Genomic DNA, 13,829 nt, shown 5'->3' with positions numbered 1-13,829 from the left:
GGCGCCCGGAGCGCGGGAGAAGCGACGGAAGCCACTGAGAGGAGCCGCACCTCGGTGAGTGCTCCCCCTCCCCTTTCTCCCGGAGTGCCTTGCGCGCGCCCGGTGGGCGGGGGGGGAGGGGAGGGGAGGCGGCGGTGGCAGCCATGTTGTTGTGAGTCTCTGTGTCTCACCCTCGGTACTTCGGTGGTTCGGAGGAGGAGGGGGAGGAGAAGGAGGAGGTGGGGTGGGGGGGAGGGAGGTAGGTGGAGAAAGAAGATATTGCCGCCACCGAAGGCGGAGGAGGGAAGGACGGCCAAGAGCGACGCCGCCGTGTGCCCAACGGTCGGTGTCCCCGGCTGAGGCAGCGCGGCCGCAGCAGCCCCGTAAGTCAGTGCGCGTTTGCTCCCTCTCCCCGTGCTCTGGCGGCGCAGGAGCTGGCTTCCCGGGCTTTGTGTGGCGGTCTTGGCGGGAGCAGCCCGCAGGGCGGGAGGGCGGATGGGGCCTGCGGGCAGCCCGGGAAGGCTGCGGCCTGGGGCCCGGGGCCCGCTCGCACAATGCGGGGGGAGGGGTGCCGGAAGGGGGTGTGCGCCCGGCTCGGGGGGGCTGCTCGGCTCTCCCGTTTCCTTTCCTCCCCCACGCCGCTGCCTCGCGGCGCTGGGGACCCACCCCACTAGCCCTGGGTTTCTCGGCGCTTGGGGTTAGGGACCGAGCTGTCCGCTCAGCCCATGGTCGTTAAGAGGGGAGAGGCCGGTAGACCCAGAGAAGTGTGCGAGTTGGAAGTGGGCGAAGAGGAAGGAGTGGGTTTATGAAAACAAGTGTGGGAATTCTCGGGGAGCCGAGTGTGTCCGGGAAAAGCTTTCGGCAGACAGGTGTGGGTATGAAGGAAACAGCGACTTGGGTTAGACTCATTAGGTGCCATTCTTAAGGAATGTTATGTTTCTGTTACCGGAACAGATTTCGACACTCAGGTGTATAAATTAAGACGAAAGACAAGATTAGAAGCTTCAGGCATTTTAGCAATAGTTTTGTGTCTGCATTGGGCCAAATTTTGGGATAATTGTTTAAAGTTTTATTCCCAAACGCGTGTAAAAGTTACGCTGCTTCTGAGAACACAGCTAGGGAAAACCCATTTTTCTTAACTTCGTTTTTCATTCTAACACATATTTAAACATTCTGGGGGGTTAATGTTGCGAGCATATTAGGTGTAATAAGACAATCATGTCGGTTAAAGTTAGGGTTTCGGACTTTGTGAGATTTTAACGTAAGAAAACTGGTGATAGGTTTTTTTCGGTAAAGGTTTTTAGGGAAAGCTTTATTAGACAAATGCTTTTAAACGCTTACGAGAAATATAATATCTGTAAGGGTATATCAAAAAACCAATTTTAACAAAGGGAGTTACCTAAGGATTTTAAAAGCTTGTTTACTGCTTAGATTTCGTATTTAATAGGTGACTCACCATGTGACCTGGAGTATCGGAGGACGATTTAAGGAATTCTGGCTAGGAATCGTAGGACAAATATTTTTAATTGGTTTCTTTTTAAAGATGATTGGCTTCATCTGCACAGGCAGCGTGAATAGTTGTTGATACTTCCCTTTCGCATGAATGTCTTTTAAAGTTCAATTTTTGGTGAACTTAAGTTTTGTAGAATTGTCTTTTGGGGTCCTAAAGGGCGGTTCTTTGTACCCAGTAAAGGTTTACACTGATTTAAAAAATTTTATTTCAGAATCCTGGTTCTTAAGCTTTTAAGTTTTTTTTTCTTATTTGTACAAGTCTGGCTATTTAATCTTCAAGTTAGATTTGCTATTAACAAACTTGAACATTTTCAAGAAAATTTAAACTTTAATTTTTATGCATAGTTTACTTAATTTGAGTGCAAAGTTCCCTTAGATGTTTTTAATATTTAGTAAGATTTCCACTTAAAAGTCTAAATTACTGCCATATTTAAATTGGTCTTACAAGGTTTGTACACCTTAATAGTCCAGTTTTTCTTAGGTAAGCCAAACTATGCAGTCTGAACAAAGGTAATACTAGGATTTTGTTTCTCTTAAACCTTCCATACTTGTTTATAAATCTTTCTGGTGTTGTAATATAATTTGTCTTCCTGTGTACGTACTTAGAAGTAACTATAATAGAGATTTGGGCCAGGTCTGACATCCAAATCCAATCTGGTCAGTGACCAGATAGTCTTGCTTTTTATAGACATTGACAAGATCTTCATAATTTTAAGGGGAGGTTGGTTCCTGTCTCCTGGACTCAAGTTCTCCATACTTCCTAATTCAATGACCTTTAAATTTGTTGGATTTTTAACATAGCAAAATAATCTGTATTTTTTTCATGTTTTTAAAGTTTAGGATTTTAAATATCTGAGTGTATCTCGTATGGCTTTGGCTTGCAGTTTGTGGCTGTTTTACTGACGTGTGTGATTAATATAAAAATTGTACTAATAACTAAAATTGGTTTGTGATGTATTAGATTTCTTGCTGTTTTTAAGGCATGAAAAACAGTCTGACTTGGCTCCTGTTGTCCCACTTGACTCTTGCCGGATGAATTTGTAAGAAGGAACTGATAAGAGTTTGACTTAGCCTTTCTCTTTTTCTCTTTGGAAGGCTGCCCCCTGCAGAAAGCACTTTGTTCTGCTTCTTGAGGCCACCATGATAGACTCTGCGCCTTTTTGGAGGACCATCTGTTGTCCAGTGCTATATCCCTGACTGGTTTAGGATAATTAAGGGGTATGGTGGTAGGAACCCCATTGGCCTAGGTCTGAATTAGTCGTTCCATTGTACCTTGGTCAGTAAAAGGAGATAGTTGAATTGCTATCAGTCTAGTTCCTGTGTGTCTCACTTCTGAATTCTGATGTGGTGGAAAAATTTTCCTTCAAACCTTATCATTTAGAAGCTAATATTTTAATAATGATTTTTATATTTAGGAAAGTAGAAGGTGTTTTTCACTTAAAATGTATTGCTTTTGTAGTGGGAAAAGTGAATTTACAGAGCTATTACTTTGAAGCCTTTCCAGTGAAACAGTATAGAATTATTATATAGGTAGTTTCATGGTAAATGCTTTTTTCTTCTCAGAGTTTCAGGTAGCAGTATGTTTACACATAAGGTTAATGTATTTTTTTCCTTAGTGACTTTTTCGTCCAACTCAAAAGATCCAACTTTATAAATAAAAAATTAAGACTTGGGGTGCCTGGGTGGCTCAGTCGTTAGGGGTCTGCCTTTGGCTCGGGTCATGATCCTGGGGCCCTGGGATCGAGCCCCACATCGGGTTCCGTGCTCGGCAGGAAGCCTGCATCTCTCTCTCCCACTCCCCATGCTTGTGTTCCCTCTCTCGCTATCTCTCTTTGTCAAATAAAGAAATAAAAAATCTTTTTTAAAAAAATTAAGACTTGCCTAATTAAACAGTGTCACCTTCTAAAGAGTCATTTAATTCTTTTTTTAAAAAAATTTTATTTGTGGGGCGCCTGGGTGGCCCAGTCGGTTAAGCGTCTGCCTTCGGCTCAGGTCATGATCCCAGGAGAGTCCCACGTTGGGCTCCCTGCTTGGCGAGGAGCCTGCTTCTCCCTCTTCCCCTGCTTGTGTGCTTTCTCTCTCTCGCTATCTCTCTCTCAAATAAATAAATAAAACTTAAAAAAAAAAAGATTTTATTTGTCAGAGAGAGCATGAGTGAGAGAGCACAAGCAGGGGGAGCGGCAGGCAGAGGGAGAAGCAGGCTCTCTGCTGAGCAAGGAGCCTGATGGCCGGACTCAATCCTAGGACTCTCCAGCCGAAGGCAGATGCTTAACCAGATTGAACCACCCAGGCGTCCCGAGTCATTTAATTCTTAATGAAATTGTGGACATTTTTGTCTTTTGTTGACCTTTTTCTTAAATGAAAAGTTTATTTGACCGTTTCCTGGCTCCTTTATTTTTCTAAAGTGCCTTTTTTTTTTTTTTTTTTTTTTTAGATTTTATTTATTTGACAGGGAGAGAGACAGAGAGGGAACCCAAGCAGGGACAGTGGGAGAGGGAGAAGTAGGGCTCCCGCTGAGCAGGGAGCCCAGTGCAGGGCTCGATCCCAGGACTCCGGGATCATGACCTGAGCCGAAGGCAGACACTTAACGACTGAGCCACCCAGGCGCCCCTCTAAAGTGCTTTAAAGAATTAAAGTATGGGTTATTCAAGCATGTTGGCAGAAATCATAGTTTCTTTAGTATATTTCACCTCTGCAGATTTAGCTGCTGTAATCCCATCCATTTTTAGTTTATGTATTACAGATTTTTACTTTTTTAAAAAAAGATTTTATTTTATTTATTTATTTGACGCAGAGAGCGCGCAGACTCCCCGCTGAGCAAGGAGCCCGATGCGGGGCTCCATCCCAGGCCCCTGAGATAATGACCTGGGCTGAAGGCGAGCCGCCCAGGCGCCCCTAGATTTTTACTTCTTATTCACTTACTGTTCTCTTCTAGAGAGATAAAAGATGTTGGAGTAGAGTACTAGAAAAACATGCAAAGGTGTACACCTTATGTTCATATCCCAGGATTTCGCTTCCAAGTACAAAAAAGGGGAAGAAGTGTGAAGGGAGAAGGGGTAGTTGGAATGTCAGAATACTTTGGACTGAAAATGGGACAGGGAAAGAAAAAAGGCAGTCATTATCACCTACCTAAGGCGAAAGGTGCATTTGAACCACAAAACTTCCCTTCCAGGAAGGGATGGTGAAATGGACTATAAAACGTTACAAAACCATCTATTGAACACCTGCCCAGGAGAATAAAACCTGCAACTGCCTGCCAGAGTATCTAAAAAATGGTGTGTGATGTGATGGGATGGGGTATAAAAGGCTCTTTTCACACTTTTTTTTTTTTTTTTTACATTTATTTATTTGAGAGAGTGAGAGCACACGAGGTGGGGGCAGAGGGCATCCTCAAGCAGACTCCCTGCTGAACATGGGGCCCAATGCAGTGCTTGATCCCAGGACCCTGAGATCATGACCTGAGCCCAGATCAAGAGGCAGTGCTTCATCAACTGAGCCACCCAGGCACCCCATATCTTTGTGATTTCTATTGTAGTGGACATCTCATATCAAGAGTTTTAGATCTCAAAGTAGTGATCTGTGATTTTAGGCATGGTTTTTGAAAGACTTATTTAGGGATCAGTGGGATATCCTCTTGACTGTGTAAGATGCAACTGGTTTTATTCATTCAGACATTAAAGAAGGTAAATGAGTAGTAGAGACAAGCTAACCCTAAGTATAGGTCTTTGCTAGGCAGTCAAATAAAGCAAATTGTACGTAGAGAAAAATATGGGTGGTTTTTGTCTGATTTTGTTAAATACCAAAAATTATATACAGATAGGAGCTACTTGTGTTTTCCATTTTGGTGATCAGGTCATTTATTAACATCTATTTAGTATTTTATCAGCACTTTAAGCCTGAATAAATGTAAAATAGTAAATTTTCTGTAGTACAATCTGAATCTTTAAAACATTATAAAATAAGCAAGATTAGAAGTTTTGAGAAGATGATAGCTGCAGTTTTCCCTGCAGATGTTTTCTTGGACCACCTTGCAGTTGAAATACAGTTGACTGCTGAAAAGGAATGCAAGGGGAAAGTCTTAGGTGCCTTCATTTAATCTCTAAGTTAGTTGCTCCTACACTAGCAGAAATGGGAGTACTCTGTGTAGGAACTTGCCAAAGATAAATTGTTTGCTAATTTTTATTTTAAGTCTGGTTGAGAAGATGGTTCTGGAGTGTTATTTGAGGAGCATTCAGTCCCATTTGTTACTCTGGATATTCTAAGTTTTATCTTCTCATCAGAGTAGACTACCAGAAACTTGCACACATTTTTTTGAGATTTGTAGGCCTGTGATGTGCCAGACTTTGTTTAGATATTGGTGGTACCAGATCCTTGTTAATTGAGTTTATAGCAAAGCGAAGAGTAAGATGATTAAACTTGTGATTGCAGTGCAGTACACTAAGTGCCACGCATATTGTGTTAAAAAAGTGCGGTGGACTCACATAGGTAGACATTGCAGGGGTCAGGAAGAGCTTTTCACATGAGGTTAAGTTAGTCTTTTTTTTTTTTTTTAATTTATTTATTCATGAGAGTCAGAGAGAGAGATAGAGAGAGGCAGTGGCAGAGGGAGAAGCAGACTCCCCACCTAGCAGGGAGCCCGATGCAGGACTCGATCCCAGGACCCTGGGATCGTGACCTGAGCCGAAGGCAGATGCTTAACCATCTGAGCCACCCAGGCATCCCTTTTTTTTTTTTTTTTTAAGATTTTATTTATTTATTTGACAGAGAGACAGCGAGAGAGGGAACACAAGCAGGGGGAGTGGGAGAGGGAGAAGCAGGCTTCCCACTGAGCAGGGAGCCTGATGCGGGGCTCTATCCCAGGACCCTGGGATCATGACCTGAGCGGAAGGCAGATACTTAACGACTGAGCCACCCAGGCGCCCTGAGGTTAAGTTAGTCTTAAAAAGACTTGAGAGGGGCATCTTGTTGGCTCAGTCAGTAGAGCATGCAACTCTTGGTCTCGGGGTCGTAAATTCAAGCTCCATGTTGGGCTTGGAGCCTACTTAAAATGGGAAAAAAAAAAAAGACTTGGAGAAATTAATTTAGTCAAGAGATAGGTGAAATGGCATTCAGCTGGAGGGATTAGTATGGGTAGTGACCCTGATAGGGGAGAATAGCAGAACTTGACATGGAAATAGGGAAAATTGAAAAGATATGACTGGGGGCACCTGGGTGGCTCATTCGGTTAAGCATCTGCCTTTGGCTTAGGTCATGATCCCAGGGTCCTGGGATCGAGCCCCGTATCAGGCTACCTGCTCAGTGGGGAGCCTGCTTCTCTTTCTCCCTCTGCCTGCCTCTCTGCCTACTTGTGCTTTCTCTCTCTGTCAAATAAATAAATAATCTTTAAAAAAAAAAAAAAAGATATGACTGGACGGGTGCCTGGGTGGCTCAGTCGGTTAGGAGTCTGCCTTCTGCTCAGGTCATGATCCTGGGACCTGGAATCGAGCCCCATGTAGGGCTCCCTGCTCAGCGGGAGCCTGTTTTCTCCTTCACCCTTTGCCTGCTGCTCCCCCTGCTTGTGCGCATGCACATGTGCTTCCCCCTCCCCATGATAAATAAAATCTTAAAAAAAAAAAGAAAAATGACTGGAGAGGTAAGTAGGGGGACCCACCGGATTTAAAGGCTTTTTCTGATTTGGGTAATCCTGAAAGACTTCGGATATCCAAGATTATAACTTGGGAAGATTAGACCATATTGTCCTGGAACCCTTACAGAATTAACTGTGGAATTGCTTTCCCTGGATTGTGTTACAAATTAGGTGCATGGCTTTCCTTGAGGGACTGACTATAAAAAATAAGATTATGAAACCTTGCATCTGTTGAGAGAATGTTGTTGGGATTTTCTATTATAATTCTGTGTCCTCTGTAATATCCCATATAAGAAATTTCTTTGAAAGCTTAGTGCTAGAAATATGGTTACCTATGAGGAATTGTTGGTATATTTTTTTTCTATGGATAGTGAGTATTGTATGTAATTAATTGTGTTTTCTCCCCTTTTATCTTTGTATCTTCAGAAGTTAAACTTAAGAGTTTACTTGCTATTTTGTTATTAATATTTACTTTGTTATTTTCCTAAGATTAGTTTTTGTTTTAGTGTGTATATTTCCTGTGAGATATTTCACGTACTTTTCAGAAATTGTTATTTAGGGGTGCCTGGGTGGCTCAGTCGGTTAAGTGTCTGCCTCAGGCTCAGGTCATGATCTCAGGGTTCTGGGATTGAGCCCCACTTGGGCTCCATGCTCAGTGGGGAGTCTGATTCTCCCTCCCCCTCTTCCCCTGCCCCTCTTCCCCTCCCTACTCCTCATGCTTTCTCTCTCTGTCTCAAATAAATAAAATCTTTATAAAAAGTTTTTTTTTTTTTATTTAAGGGGCACCTGAGTGGCTCAGTAGGTTAAGCATCTGACTTTTTTTTTTTTTTTTTTTAAGATTTTATTTATTTGACAGAGAGAGACACAGTGAGAGAGGGAACACGAGCAGGGGGAGTGAGAGAGGGAGAAGCAGGCTTCCCGCAAAGCAGGGAGCCCGATACGGGGCTCGATCCCAGGACCCTGGGATCATGACCTGAGCCGAAGGCAGATGCTTAACGGCTGAGCCACGCATGCACCCCAAGCATCTGACTCTTGATCTCAGCTCAGGTCTTGATCTCACAGTTGTGAGATCAAGCCCTGAGTTGGGCTCCACACTGGGCATGGAGCCTACTTAAAAAAAATTTTTTTCTTTTTTTATTTAAATGCATATAAAACAAGTTTCATCATTTAAAATCTACTCAGGAATAGACCTTTTTTGGTATATAAGGTAGTCCTGGAAACTTAACAAATTTGGTTTCTCTTTTCAGACATTGTAGCCTAGGCATTTGTTTTTTTTAATTAATTAATTTATTTATAAAGATTATTTATTTGTCAGAGAGAGAGAGCGAGCACAGGCAGAGGAAGTGACAGGCAGAGGGAGAAACAGAGTCCTCGCTGAGCAGGGAGCCTGATAGGGGACTTGATCCCAGGACACTTAACCAACTGAGCTGTCCAGGCATCCCTATCTATCTATCTATCTATCTATCTATTTTTTTAAAAGATTTTATTTATTTATGTATTTGACAGAGAGACAGCGAGAGAGGGAACACAAGCAGGGGGGAGTTGGAGAGGGAGAAGCAGGCTTCCCGCTGAGCAGAGAGCCCGATGCGGGGTTCCATCCCAGGACCCTGGGATCATGACCTGAGCCGAAGGCAGACGCTTAACAACTGAGCCACCCAGGCGCCCTGCTATTTATTTATTTTTTAAACTAATTTCTATAGCCAACTTAGGGCTGGAACTTACATCCTGGAGATCGAGTCGCATGCTCTTCTGAGCCAACTAGGTGGCCAGTGGGCATTTGTTTTTTTGTTGTTGTTTTCTAAGCAACTACTTGGAAAGTTTTTGTTTTGTTTAAATTGTTTTTTTGTTTTGTTTTGTTTTTTATTTACTTGAGAAAGAAAGAGAGGGAGAGCACAAGCAGAGGGAGCAGCAGAAGGAGAGGGCTGAGCAGGGAGCCTGACATGGGGCTCAATCCCAGGACCCTGAGATCATGACCTGAGCCAAAGGCAGACTCTTAACTAAACTGAGCCACCGAGGCACCCTGGAAAGTTTTTTAAAACTAAAACATCTTTAAGAAATTGGTTAGGTCATCTCACTTAAAGTTATTGGGGGAAAAAGTGATCACCAATTAAAGGCTTGTTCTTGAATATTTGAGGAATTTTAAAAATCACAATTCGTACTTACCACCTAAAAGATTACTCTTACTTAATTGAAAAGTTTGTACAGCTCATATATTTTTCTCATAGATTGTTCATAGTAGTCATCATAAACTAAATATATTTTAAATGTTTTTTTTTTTTTTAAAGATTTTATTTATTTATTTGAGACAGAGAGAATGAGAGAGAGAGAGCACATGAGAGGGGGGAGGGTCAGAGGGAGAAGCAGGCTCCCTGCCGAGCAGGGAGCCCGATGCGGGACTCAATCCAGGGACTCCAGGATCATGACCTGAGCCGAAAGCAGTCGCTTAACCAACTGAGCCACCCAGGCGCTCTATTTTAAATGTTTTAAGTTGTGAGTTTTCCTAGACAAAAGTTAAGAGTTGAAATATGTTACATAATTGACTAATTTTTTTCTTTTTCTTGGAAATGACTAGAAATACTGCTCAAAATAACCTTTTTTTTTTTTTTTAAGATTTTATTTATTTATTTGACAGAAAGAGCGAGAGAGCACAAGCAGGGGGAACAGTAGAGGAAGAGGGAGAAGCAGGCTCCATGCCAAGCAGGGAGCCCGATGCGGGGCTCGATCCCAGGACCCTGAGATCATGACCTGAGTCGAAGGCAGACACTTAATCATCTGAGCCACCCAGGCGCCCCTGCTCAAAATAACTTCTTTTGCATTAACATATTTACAGAAGAAAGTTATGGTAATACTGGATTAAATTTAAGCCATTTTAACTGTAGGACTTACTGTGTGAAAATGAATTCTGTAGTGACCATGTGCTCAGCTTGCAAAAGAACAAATGGGTACTAGGGAGCAGCATATAAATTTATTGGACAGGGAACCTCTTATTTCAAAGAACACTGTGAGTTGGTGATTAAGGAAAACGCTTTGGAAAATTCTGGTCTAAAGAAAAAAATCCGGGACGCCTGCTTGTGCACACGTGTGCGTGCTCTCTCTCTCTTCTCTAATAAATAAATAATACTGTAAGAAAAATAAAAAGAACATTTAGAAGAAAATCCCTTTTAAAACTGCATTCGAGTCTGCTGCTTAGAATGGTTTTTATTTTTTCTCAGTTGTCTCAGATCATGCATTGAAATGACTCCCTTTAGTTCTGTTACAACCTAACATTTCTTAGGATATTTCTCCTTGGTGCTATATTGATTCTGATTGATTATGTATAATAATTGAAAACTACTAGATAGCCATTTGAGACAAGTCTTCACTTTTTTTTTTTTAAAGATTTTATTTATTTATTTGAGAGAGAGAATGAGAGCGAGTACATGAGAGGGGGGAGGGTCAGAGGGAGAAGCAGACTCCCTGCCGAGCAGGGAGCCCAATGCGGGACTCGATCCCGGGACTCCAGGATCATGACCTGAGCCGAAGGCAGTCGCTTAACCAACTGAGCCACCCAGGCGCCCCGACAAGTCTTCACTTCTTAGGCATTCAACCTAGTACTAAAGTGAATTGAAAATAACACAGGATCATTGGTACTTTATTCTGTGATAAAGCCTCTGAACTATAGTGCATTTAAACAGTATTAATATGGGACCTTTAAAAAAAACCTTTATTTTGCTAACTTTAGTGAGCGTTACAACACAGAAAAAATGCAAAGATAAAGCAGTAGTACCTCCTATCCTACCAGAGTTCAGTGTTTATTTTGTTACAGTCCACACAAATACATAATTATGGTATTGCTTCTCTCTTTTAAAAAAAAATGGGATTGGGGCTCCTGGGTGGCTCAGTCGTTAGGCGTCTGCTTTCAGCTCAGGTCATGATCCCAGGGTCCTGGGGATCGAGCCCCATGTCAGGCTCCCTGCCAGGCGGGATGCCTGCTTCTCCCTCTCCTGCTCCCTGTGCTTGTGTTCCGTCTCTCGCTGTGTCTCTCTCTGTCAAATAAATAAATAAATAAATAAAATCTTAAAAAAAAAAACCCAAACAAACAGGATTGTATGATAACACCTTAGGCAACTTGGTGTTTTTATTTAATATCATAGACATTTTACTGTATTTGTATATTTAACTTTAATAACTTAAAACATTCAGTACATAGATTTTTATTTTGCTAAACCATTTTTCTGTTGAGTTTGTGTTCAATTTTTTTTATTTTTTATTTTTATTATTTATTTATTTATTATTATTTTTAAAATGTTTTATTTATTTATTCATGAGAGAGAGAGAGGCAGAGGCAGGCTCCCCGCCTAGCAGGGACCCCGATGTGGGACTCTGTCCCAGGACCCTGGGATCACGACCTGAGCTGAAGGCAGACGCTTAACCATCTGAGCCACCCAGTTGCCCCTTTTATTTTTTATTTAAATTCAAGTAATTAACATAGCGTATTATTAGTTTTAGAGGTGCGTTGTTCAGTTCTTATTTTTGAAGCACTGGAAGCGGTGCTGCAGTAACTGTTGATATGCTGTTCATTCTTTTCGTGTTGGTGCTGTTTATGTAAGGTAAATTCCTGGGTTAGAGGATTTTATGTTGATTTTTTAAACAAGAAAATATTCGCTCATTATGGTAGATCATTAATACTCTAGAAAGCACTTATATTTTAATTTCATATATTATCTCATTTATTTTTCACAGTAATCCTGTGAGGGAGGCGTATTCTCATTTGCAAACGGGAAAAGAGGACCAGTGTTCAACTGTTCTGAGTTCGTTCACCTAGTTTGGGACAAACATGGAACCATATTCTAGATCTTTTGATTCAGATTCATCTGTTACACCATGATGAGTGATTAATAATTTTTTTATTTGGAAAACCAGTAGAGTGGGTGTGGATATATTCCTTAGCTATAACTGTTAACAGTAATGTGTAAGGGTCTCAGTCCTATCCGTACAGGGAAGCATCATCTGGAGAACTTAAAAAAATACTAATAAAAATCTGTCCCTGTTTCCCTGCCTGGACTAATTCAAGTAAGTTTTATATAAGTGGTAACTGAGTGTGCAGTTTTAAATCTTCTACCTAGATTCTGATGCACCAAGGTTTTGAGAACTAGTGGCCTTAAAATTGGGGGTACATGAAAAATTTCCAAAATGTTAGCACATTTAGTTTTCTGGGAATCAGTTAACAGGTCCTCCTTATATATACTAAGAAATGCATACCTCCGATCCATCCCAAATCTTAATGTGGTATGTTTTACAGACAGTTAAGCCTTTAGGGCACAAAACTTAAAAAGTTAGCTTCCTTTAGTGGTTTAGCTCATTTAGTCTTAATTCATTCACATTGCTGTTAGGAATGAAAACATAGGATAGAACTGTAAGTATTTTGGCTTCTGTTGGGAATTCAGATCAGTGATTGGGCAATAGGAGTAATGGCAAATTAAAAAAAAAAAAAACAGCTCACCATGGGATGTCTGGGTGGCTCAGTCGTTTGAGTGTCCAGCTCTTGGTTTCAGCTCAGGTTATGATCTTACGGCAGTGGGATAGAGTGGTTCATGCTCAGCAGGGAGTCTGCTTAAGCTCCTCTCCTCCTCCCCCGCTCATGCATGCACTTTCTCAAAAATCTTTTTTATTTTTAAGATTTATTTAAGAGAGAGGAAGGGCGAATGGGGGGAGGGGCAGAGAGAGAGAGAATCTCAAGTAGACTCTGCATTGAGCATGGAGCCAAACATGGGGCTCAATCCCAAGGCCCAGAGATCATGACCCAAGCCAAAATCAAGAGTCAGGTGCTAAACCAACTGAGCCACCCACGCATTCCAAAATAAATCTTTAAAAAATAAGATAAAAGTTTAAAAAACAGTTTGTGTCTTCTTTCCTAAGCCTTTCTCAATACTTACTAAGCTGAAACAATACTATGAAATTGACTTTGAAAGCAAGAAATATGGGGGCGCCTGGGTGGCGCAGTCAGTTAGGCATCTGCCTTCAGCTCAGGTCGTGATCCCAGGGTCCTGGGTTCGAGCCCTGCATCGGGCTTTCTGCTCAGCAGCAAGTCGGCTTCTGCCTCTCCCTCTGTGATCTCTCTCATTTTTGCTCTCTCTCAAATAAAATAATCCTAAAAAAAAAAAGAAAGCTAGAAATATGTAAATCATGTTTATCACAGCATACTGTCAAATATATTGAGGAATTTAAAAGGTATGATTTGGTTGGTTCCTTGTTTTTGTTTTTGTTTTTTTTTACACACTTTGAGGAATATATCAGAGTAGGGTAGAACTAACCTACATGAAGTGGTTAGAAACGAAGTGCTAGCTACATATAAGTACAATGCCTTTAAATCAGGTGAGAAAATATTTAGATCTACAAATTAGATTTTGCTTTCTTAAAACCCAAAGTGTCATGAAGGTGTGGCTAGAGATATTTACTATAGTAGGTATTGGGTATACATGTAAATTTCTTTATATTGCCTTAAAAACCCTTAGAGGTTTACAAATAAGACCAGAATATTTTTCTTTTAAGTGATGGCCTAGTTTATGGAAAAGATGTTTTTCTGGTGTGTTTCTTTGTAAGTCGTACATAGCTTATGTATAGGTGTACATTTTTTTTTTTTTGAAAGATTTTATTTATTTGACATGGGGGTGCAGGCACAGGCAGGAGGAGCGGCAGGCAGAGGGAGAAGCAGGCTCCCTGCTGAGCAAGG

The 13,829-nt window shown here is 41.5% G+C and overlaps 1 protein-coding gene across 6 annotated transcripts in view; it reads left to right on the top strand.

The window, feature by feature from the left end:
- Positions 1-201: 201 nt before the first annotated feature.
- The window catches only part of PUM2 (pumilio RNA binding family member 2), a 101,273-nt gene continuing 87,645 nt past the window's right edge, over positions 202-13,829 (top strand). For 3 of the 6 annotated variants that reach the window (XM_035000651.1, XM_035000654.1, XM_035000650.1), the window contains exon 1: positions 203-362. The gene's annotated coding sequence lies outside the window, so the exon portion shown is untranslated. Of the gene's footprint in view, positions 363-13,829 lie in introns of all 6 variants that reach the window. The other 3 variants (XM_035000653.1, XM_035000649.1, XM_035000652.1) reach the window with 2 other exon arrangements.

This window comes from Mirounga leonina, unplaced genomic scaffold (assembly GCF_011800145.1).
Source record: "Mirounga leonina isolate KUSES-001 unplaced genomic scaffold, KU_Mleo_1.0 Mir_125, whole genome shotgun sequence".
Taxonomy (NCBI): domain Eukaryota; kingdom Metazoa; phylum Chordata; class Mammalia; order Carnivora; family Phocidae; genus Mirounga; species Mirounga leonina.
The sequence above is the reverse complement of the archived record's forward strand: the minus strand, read 5'-3'. Positions and strand labels throughout refer to the sequence as shown.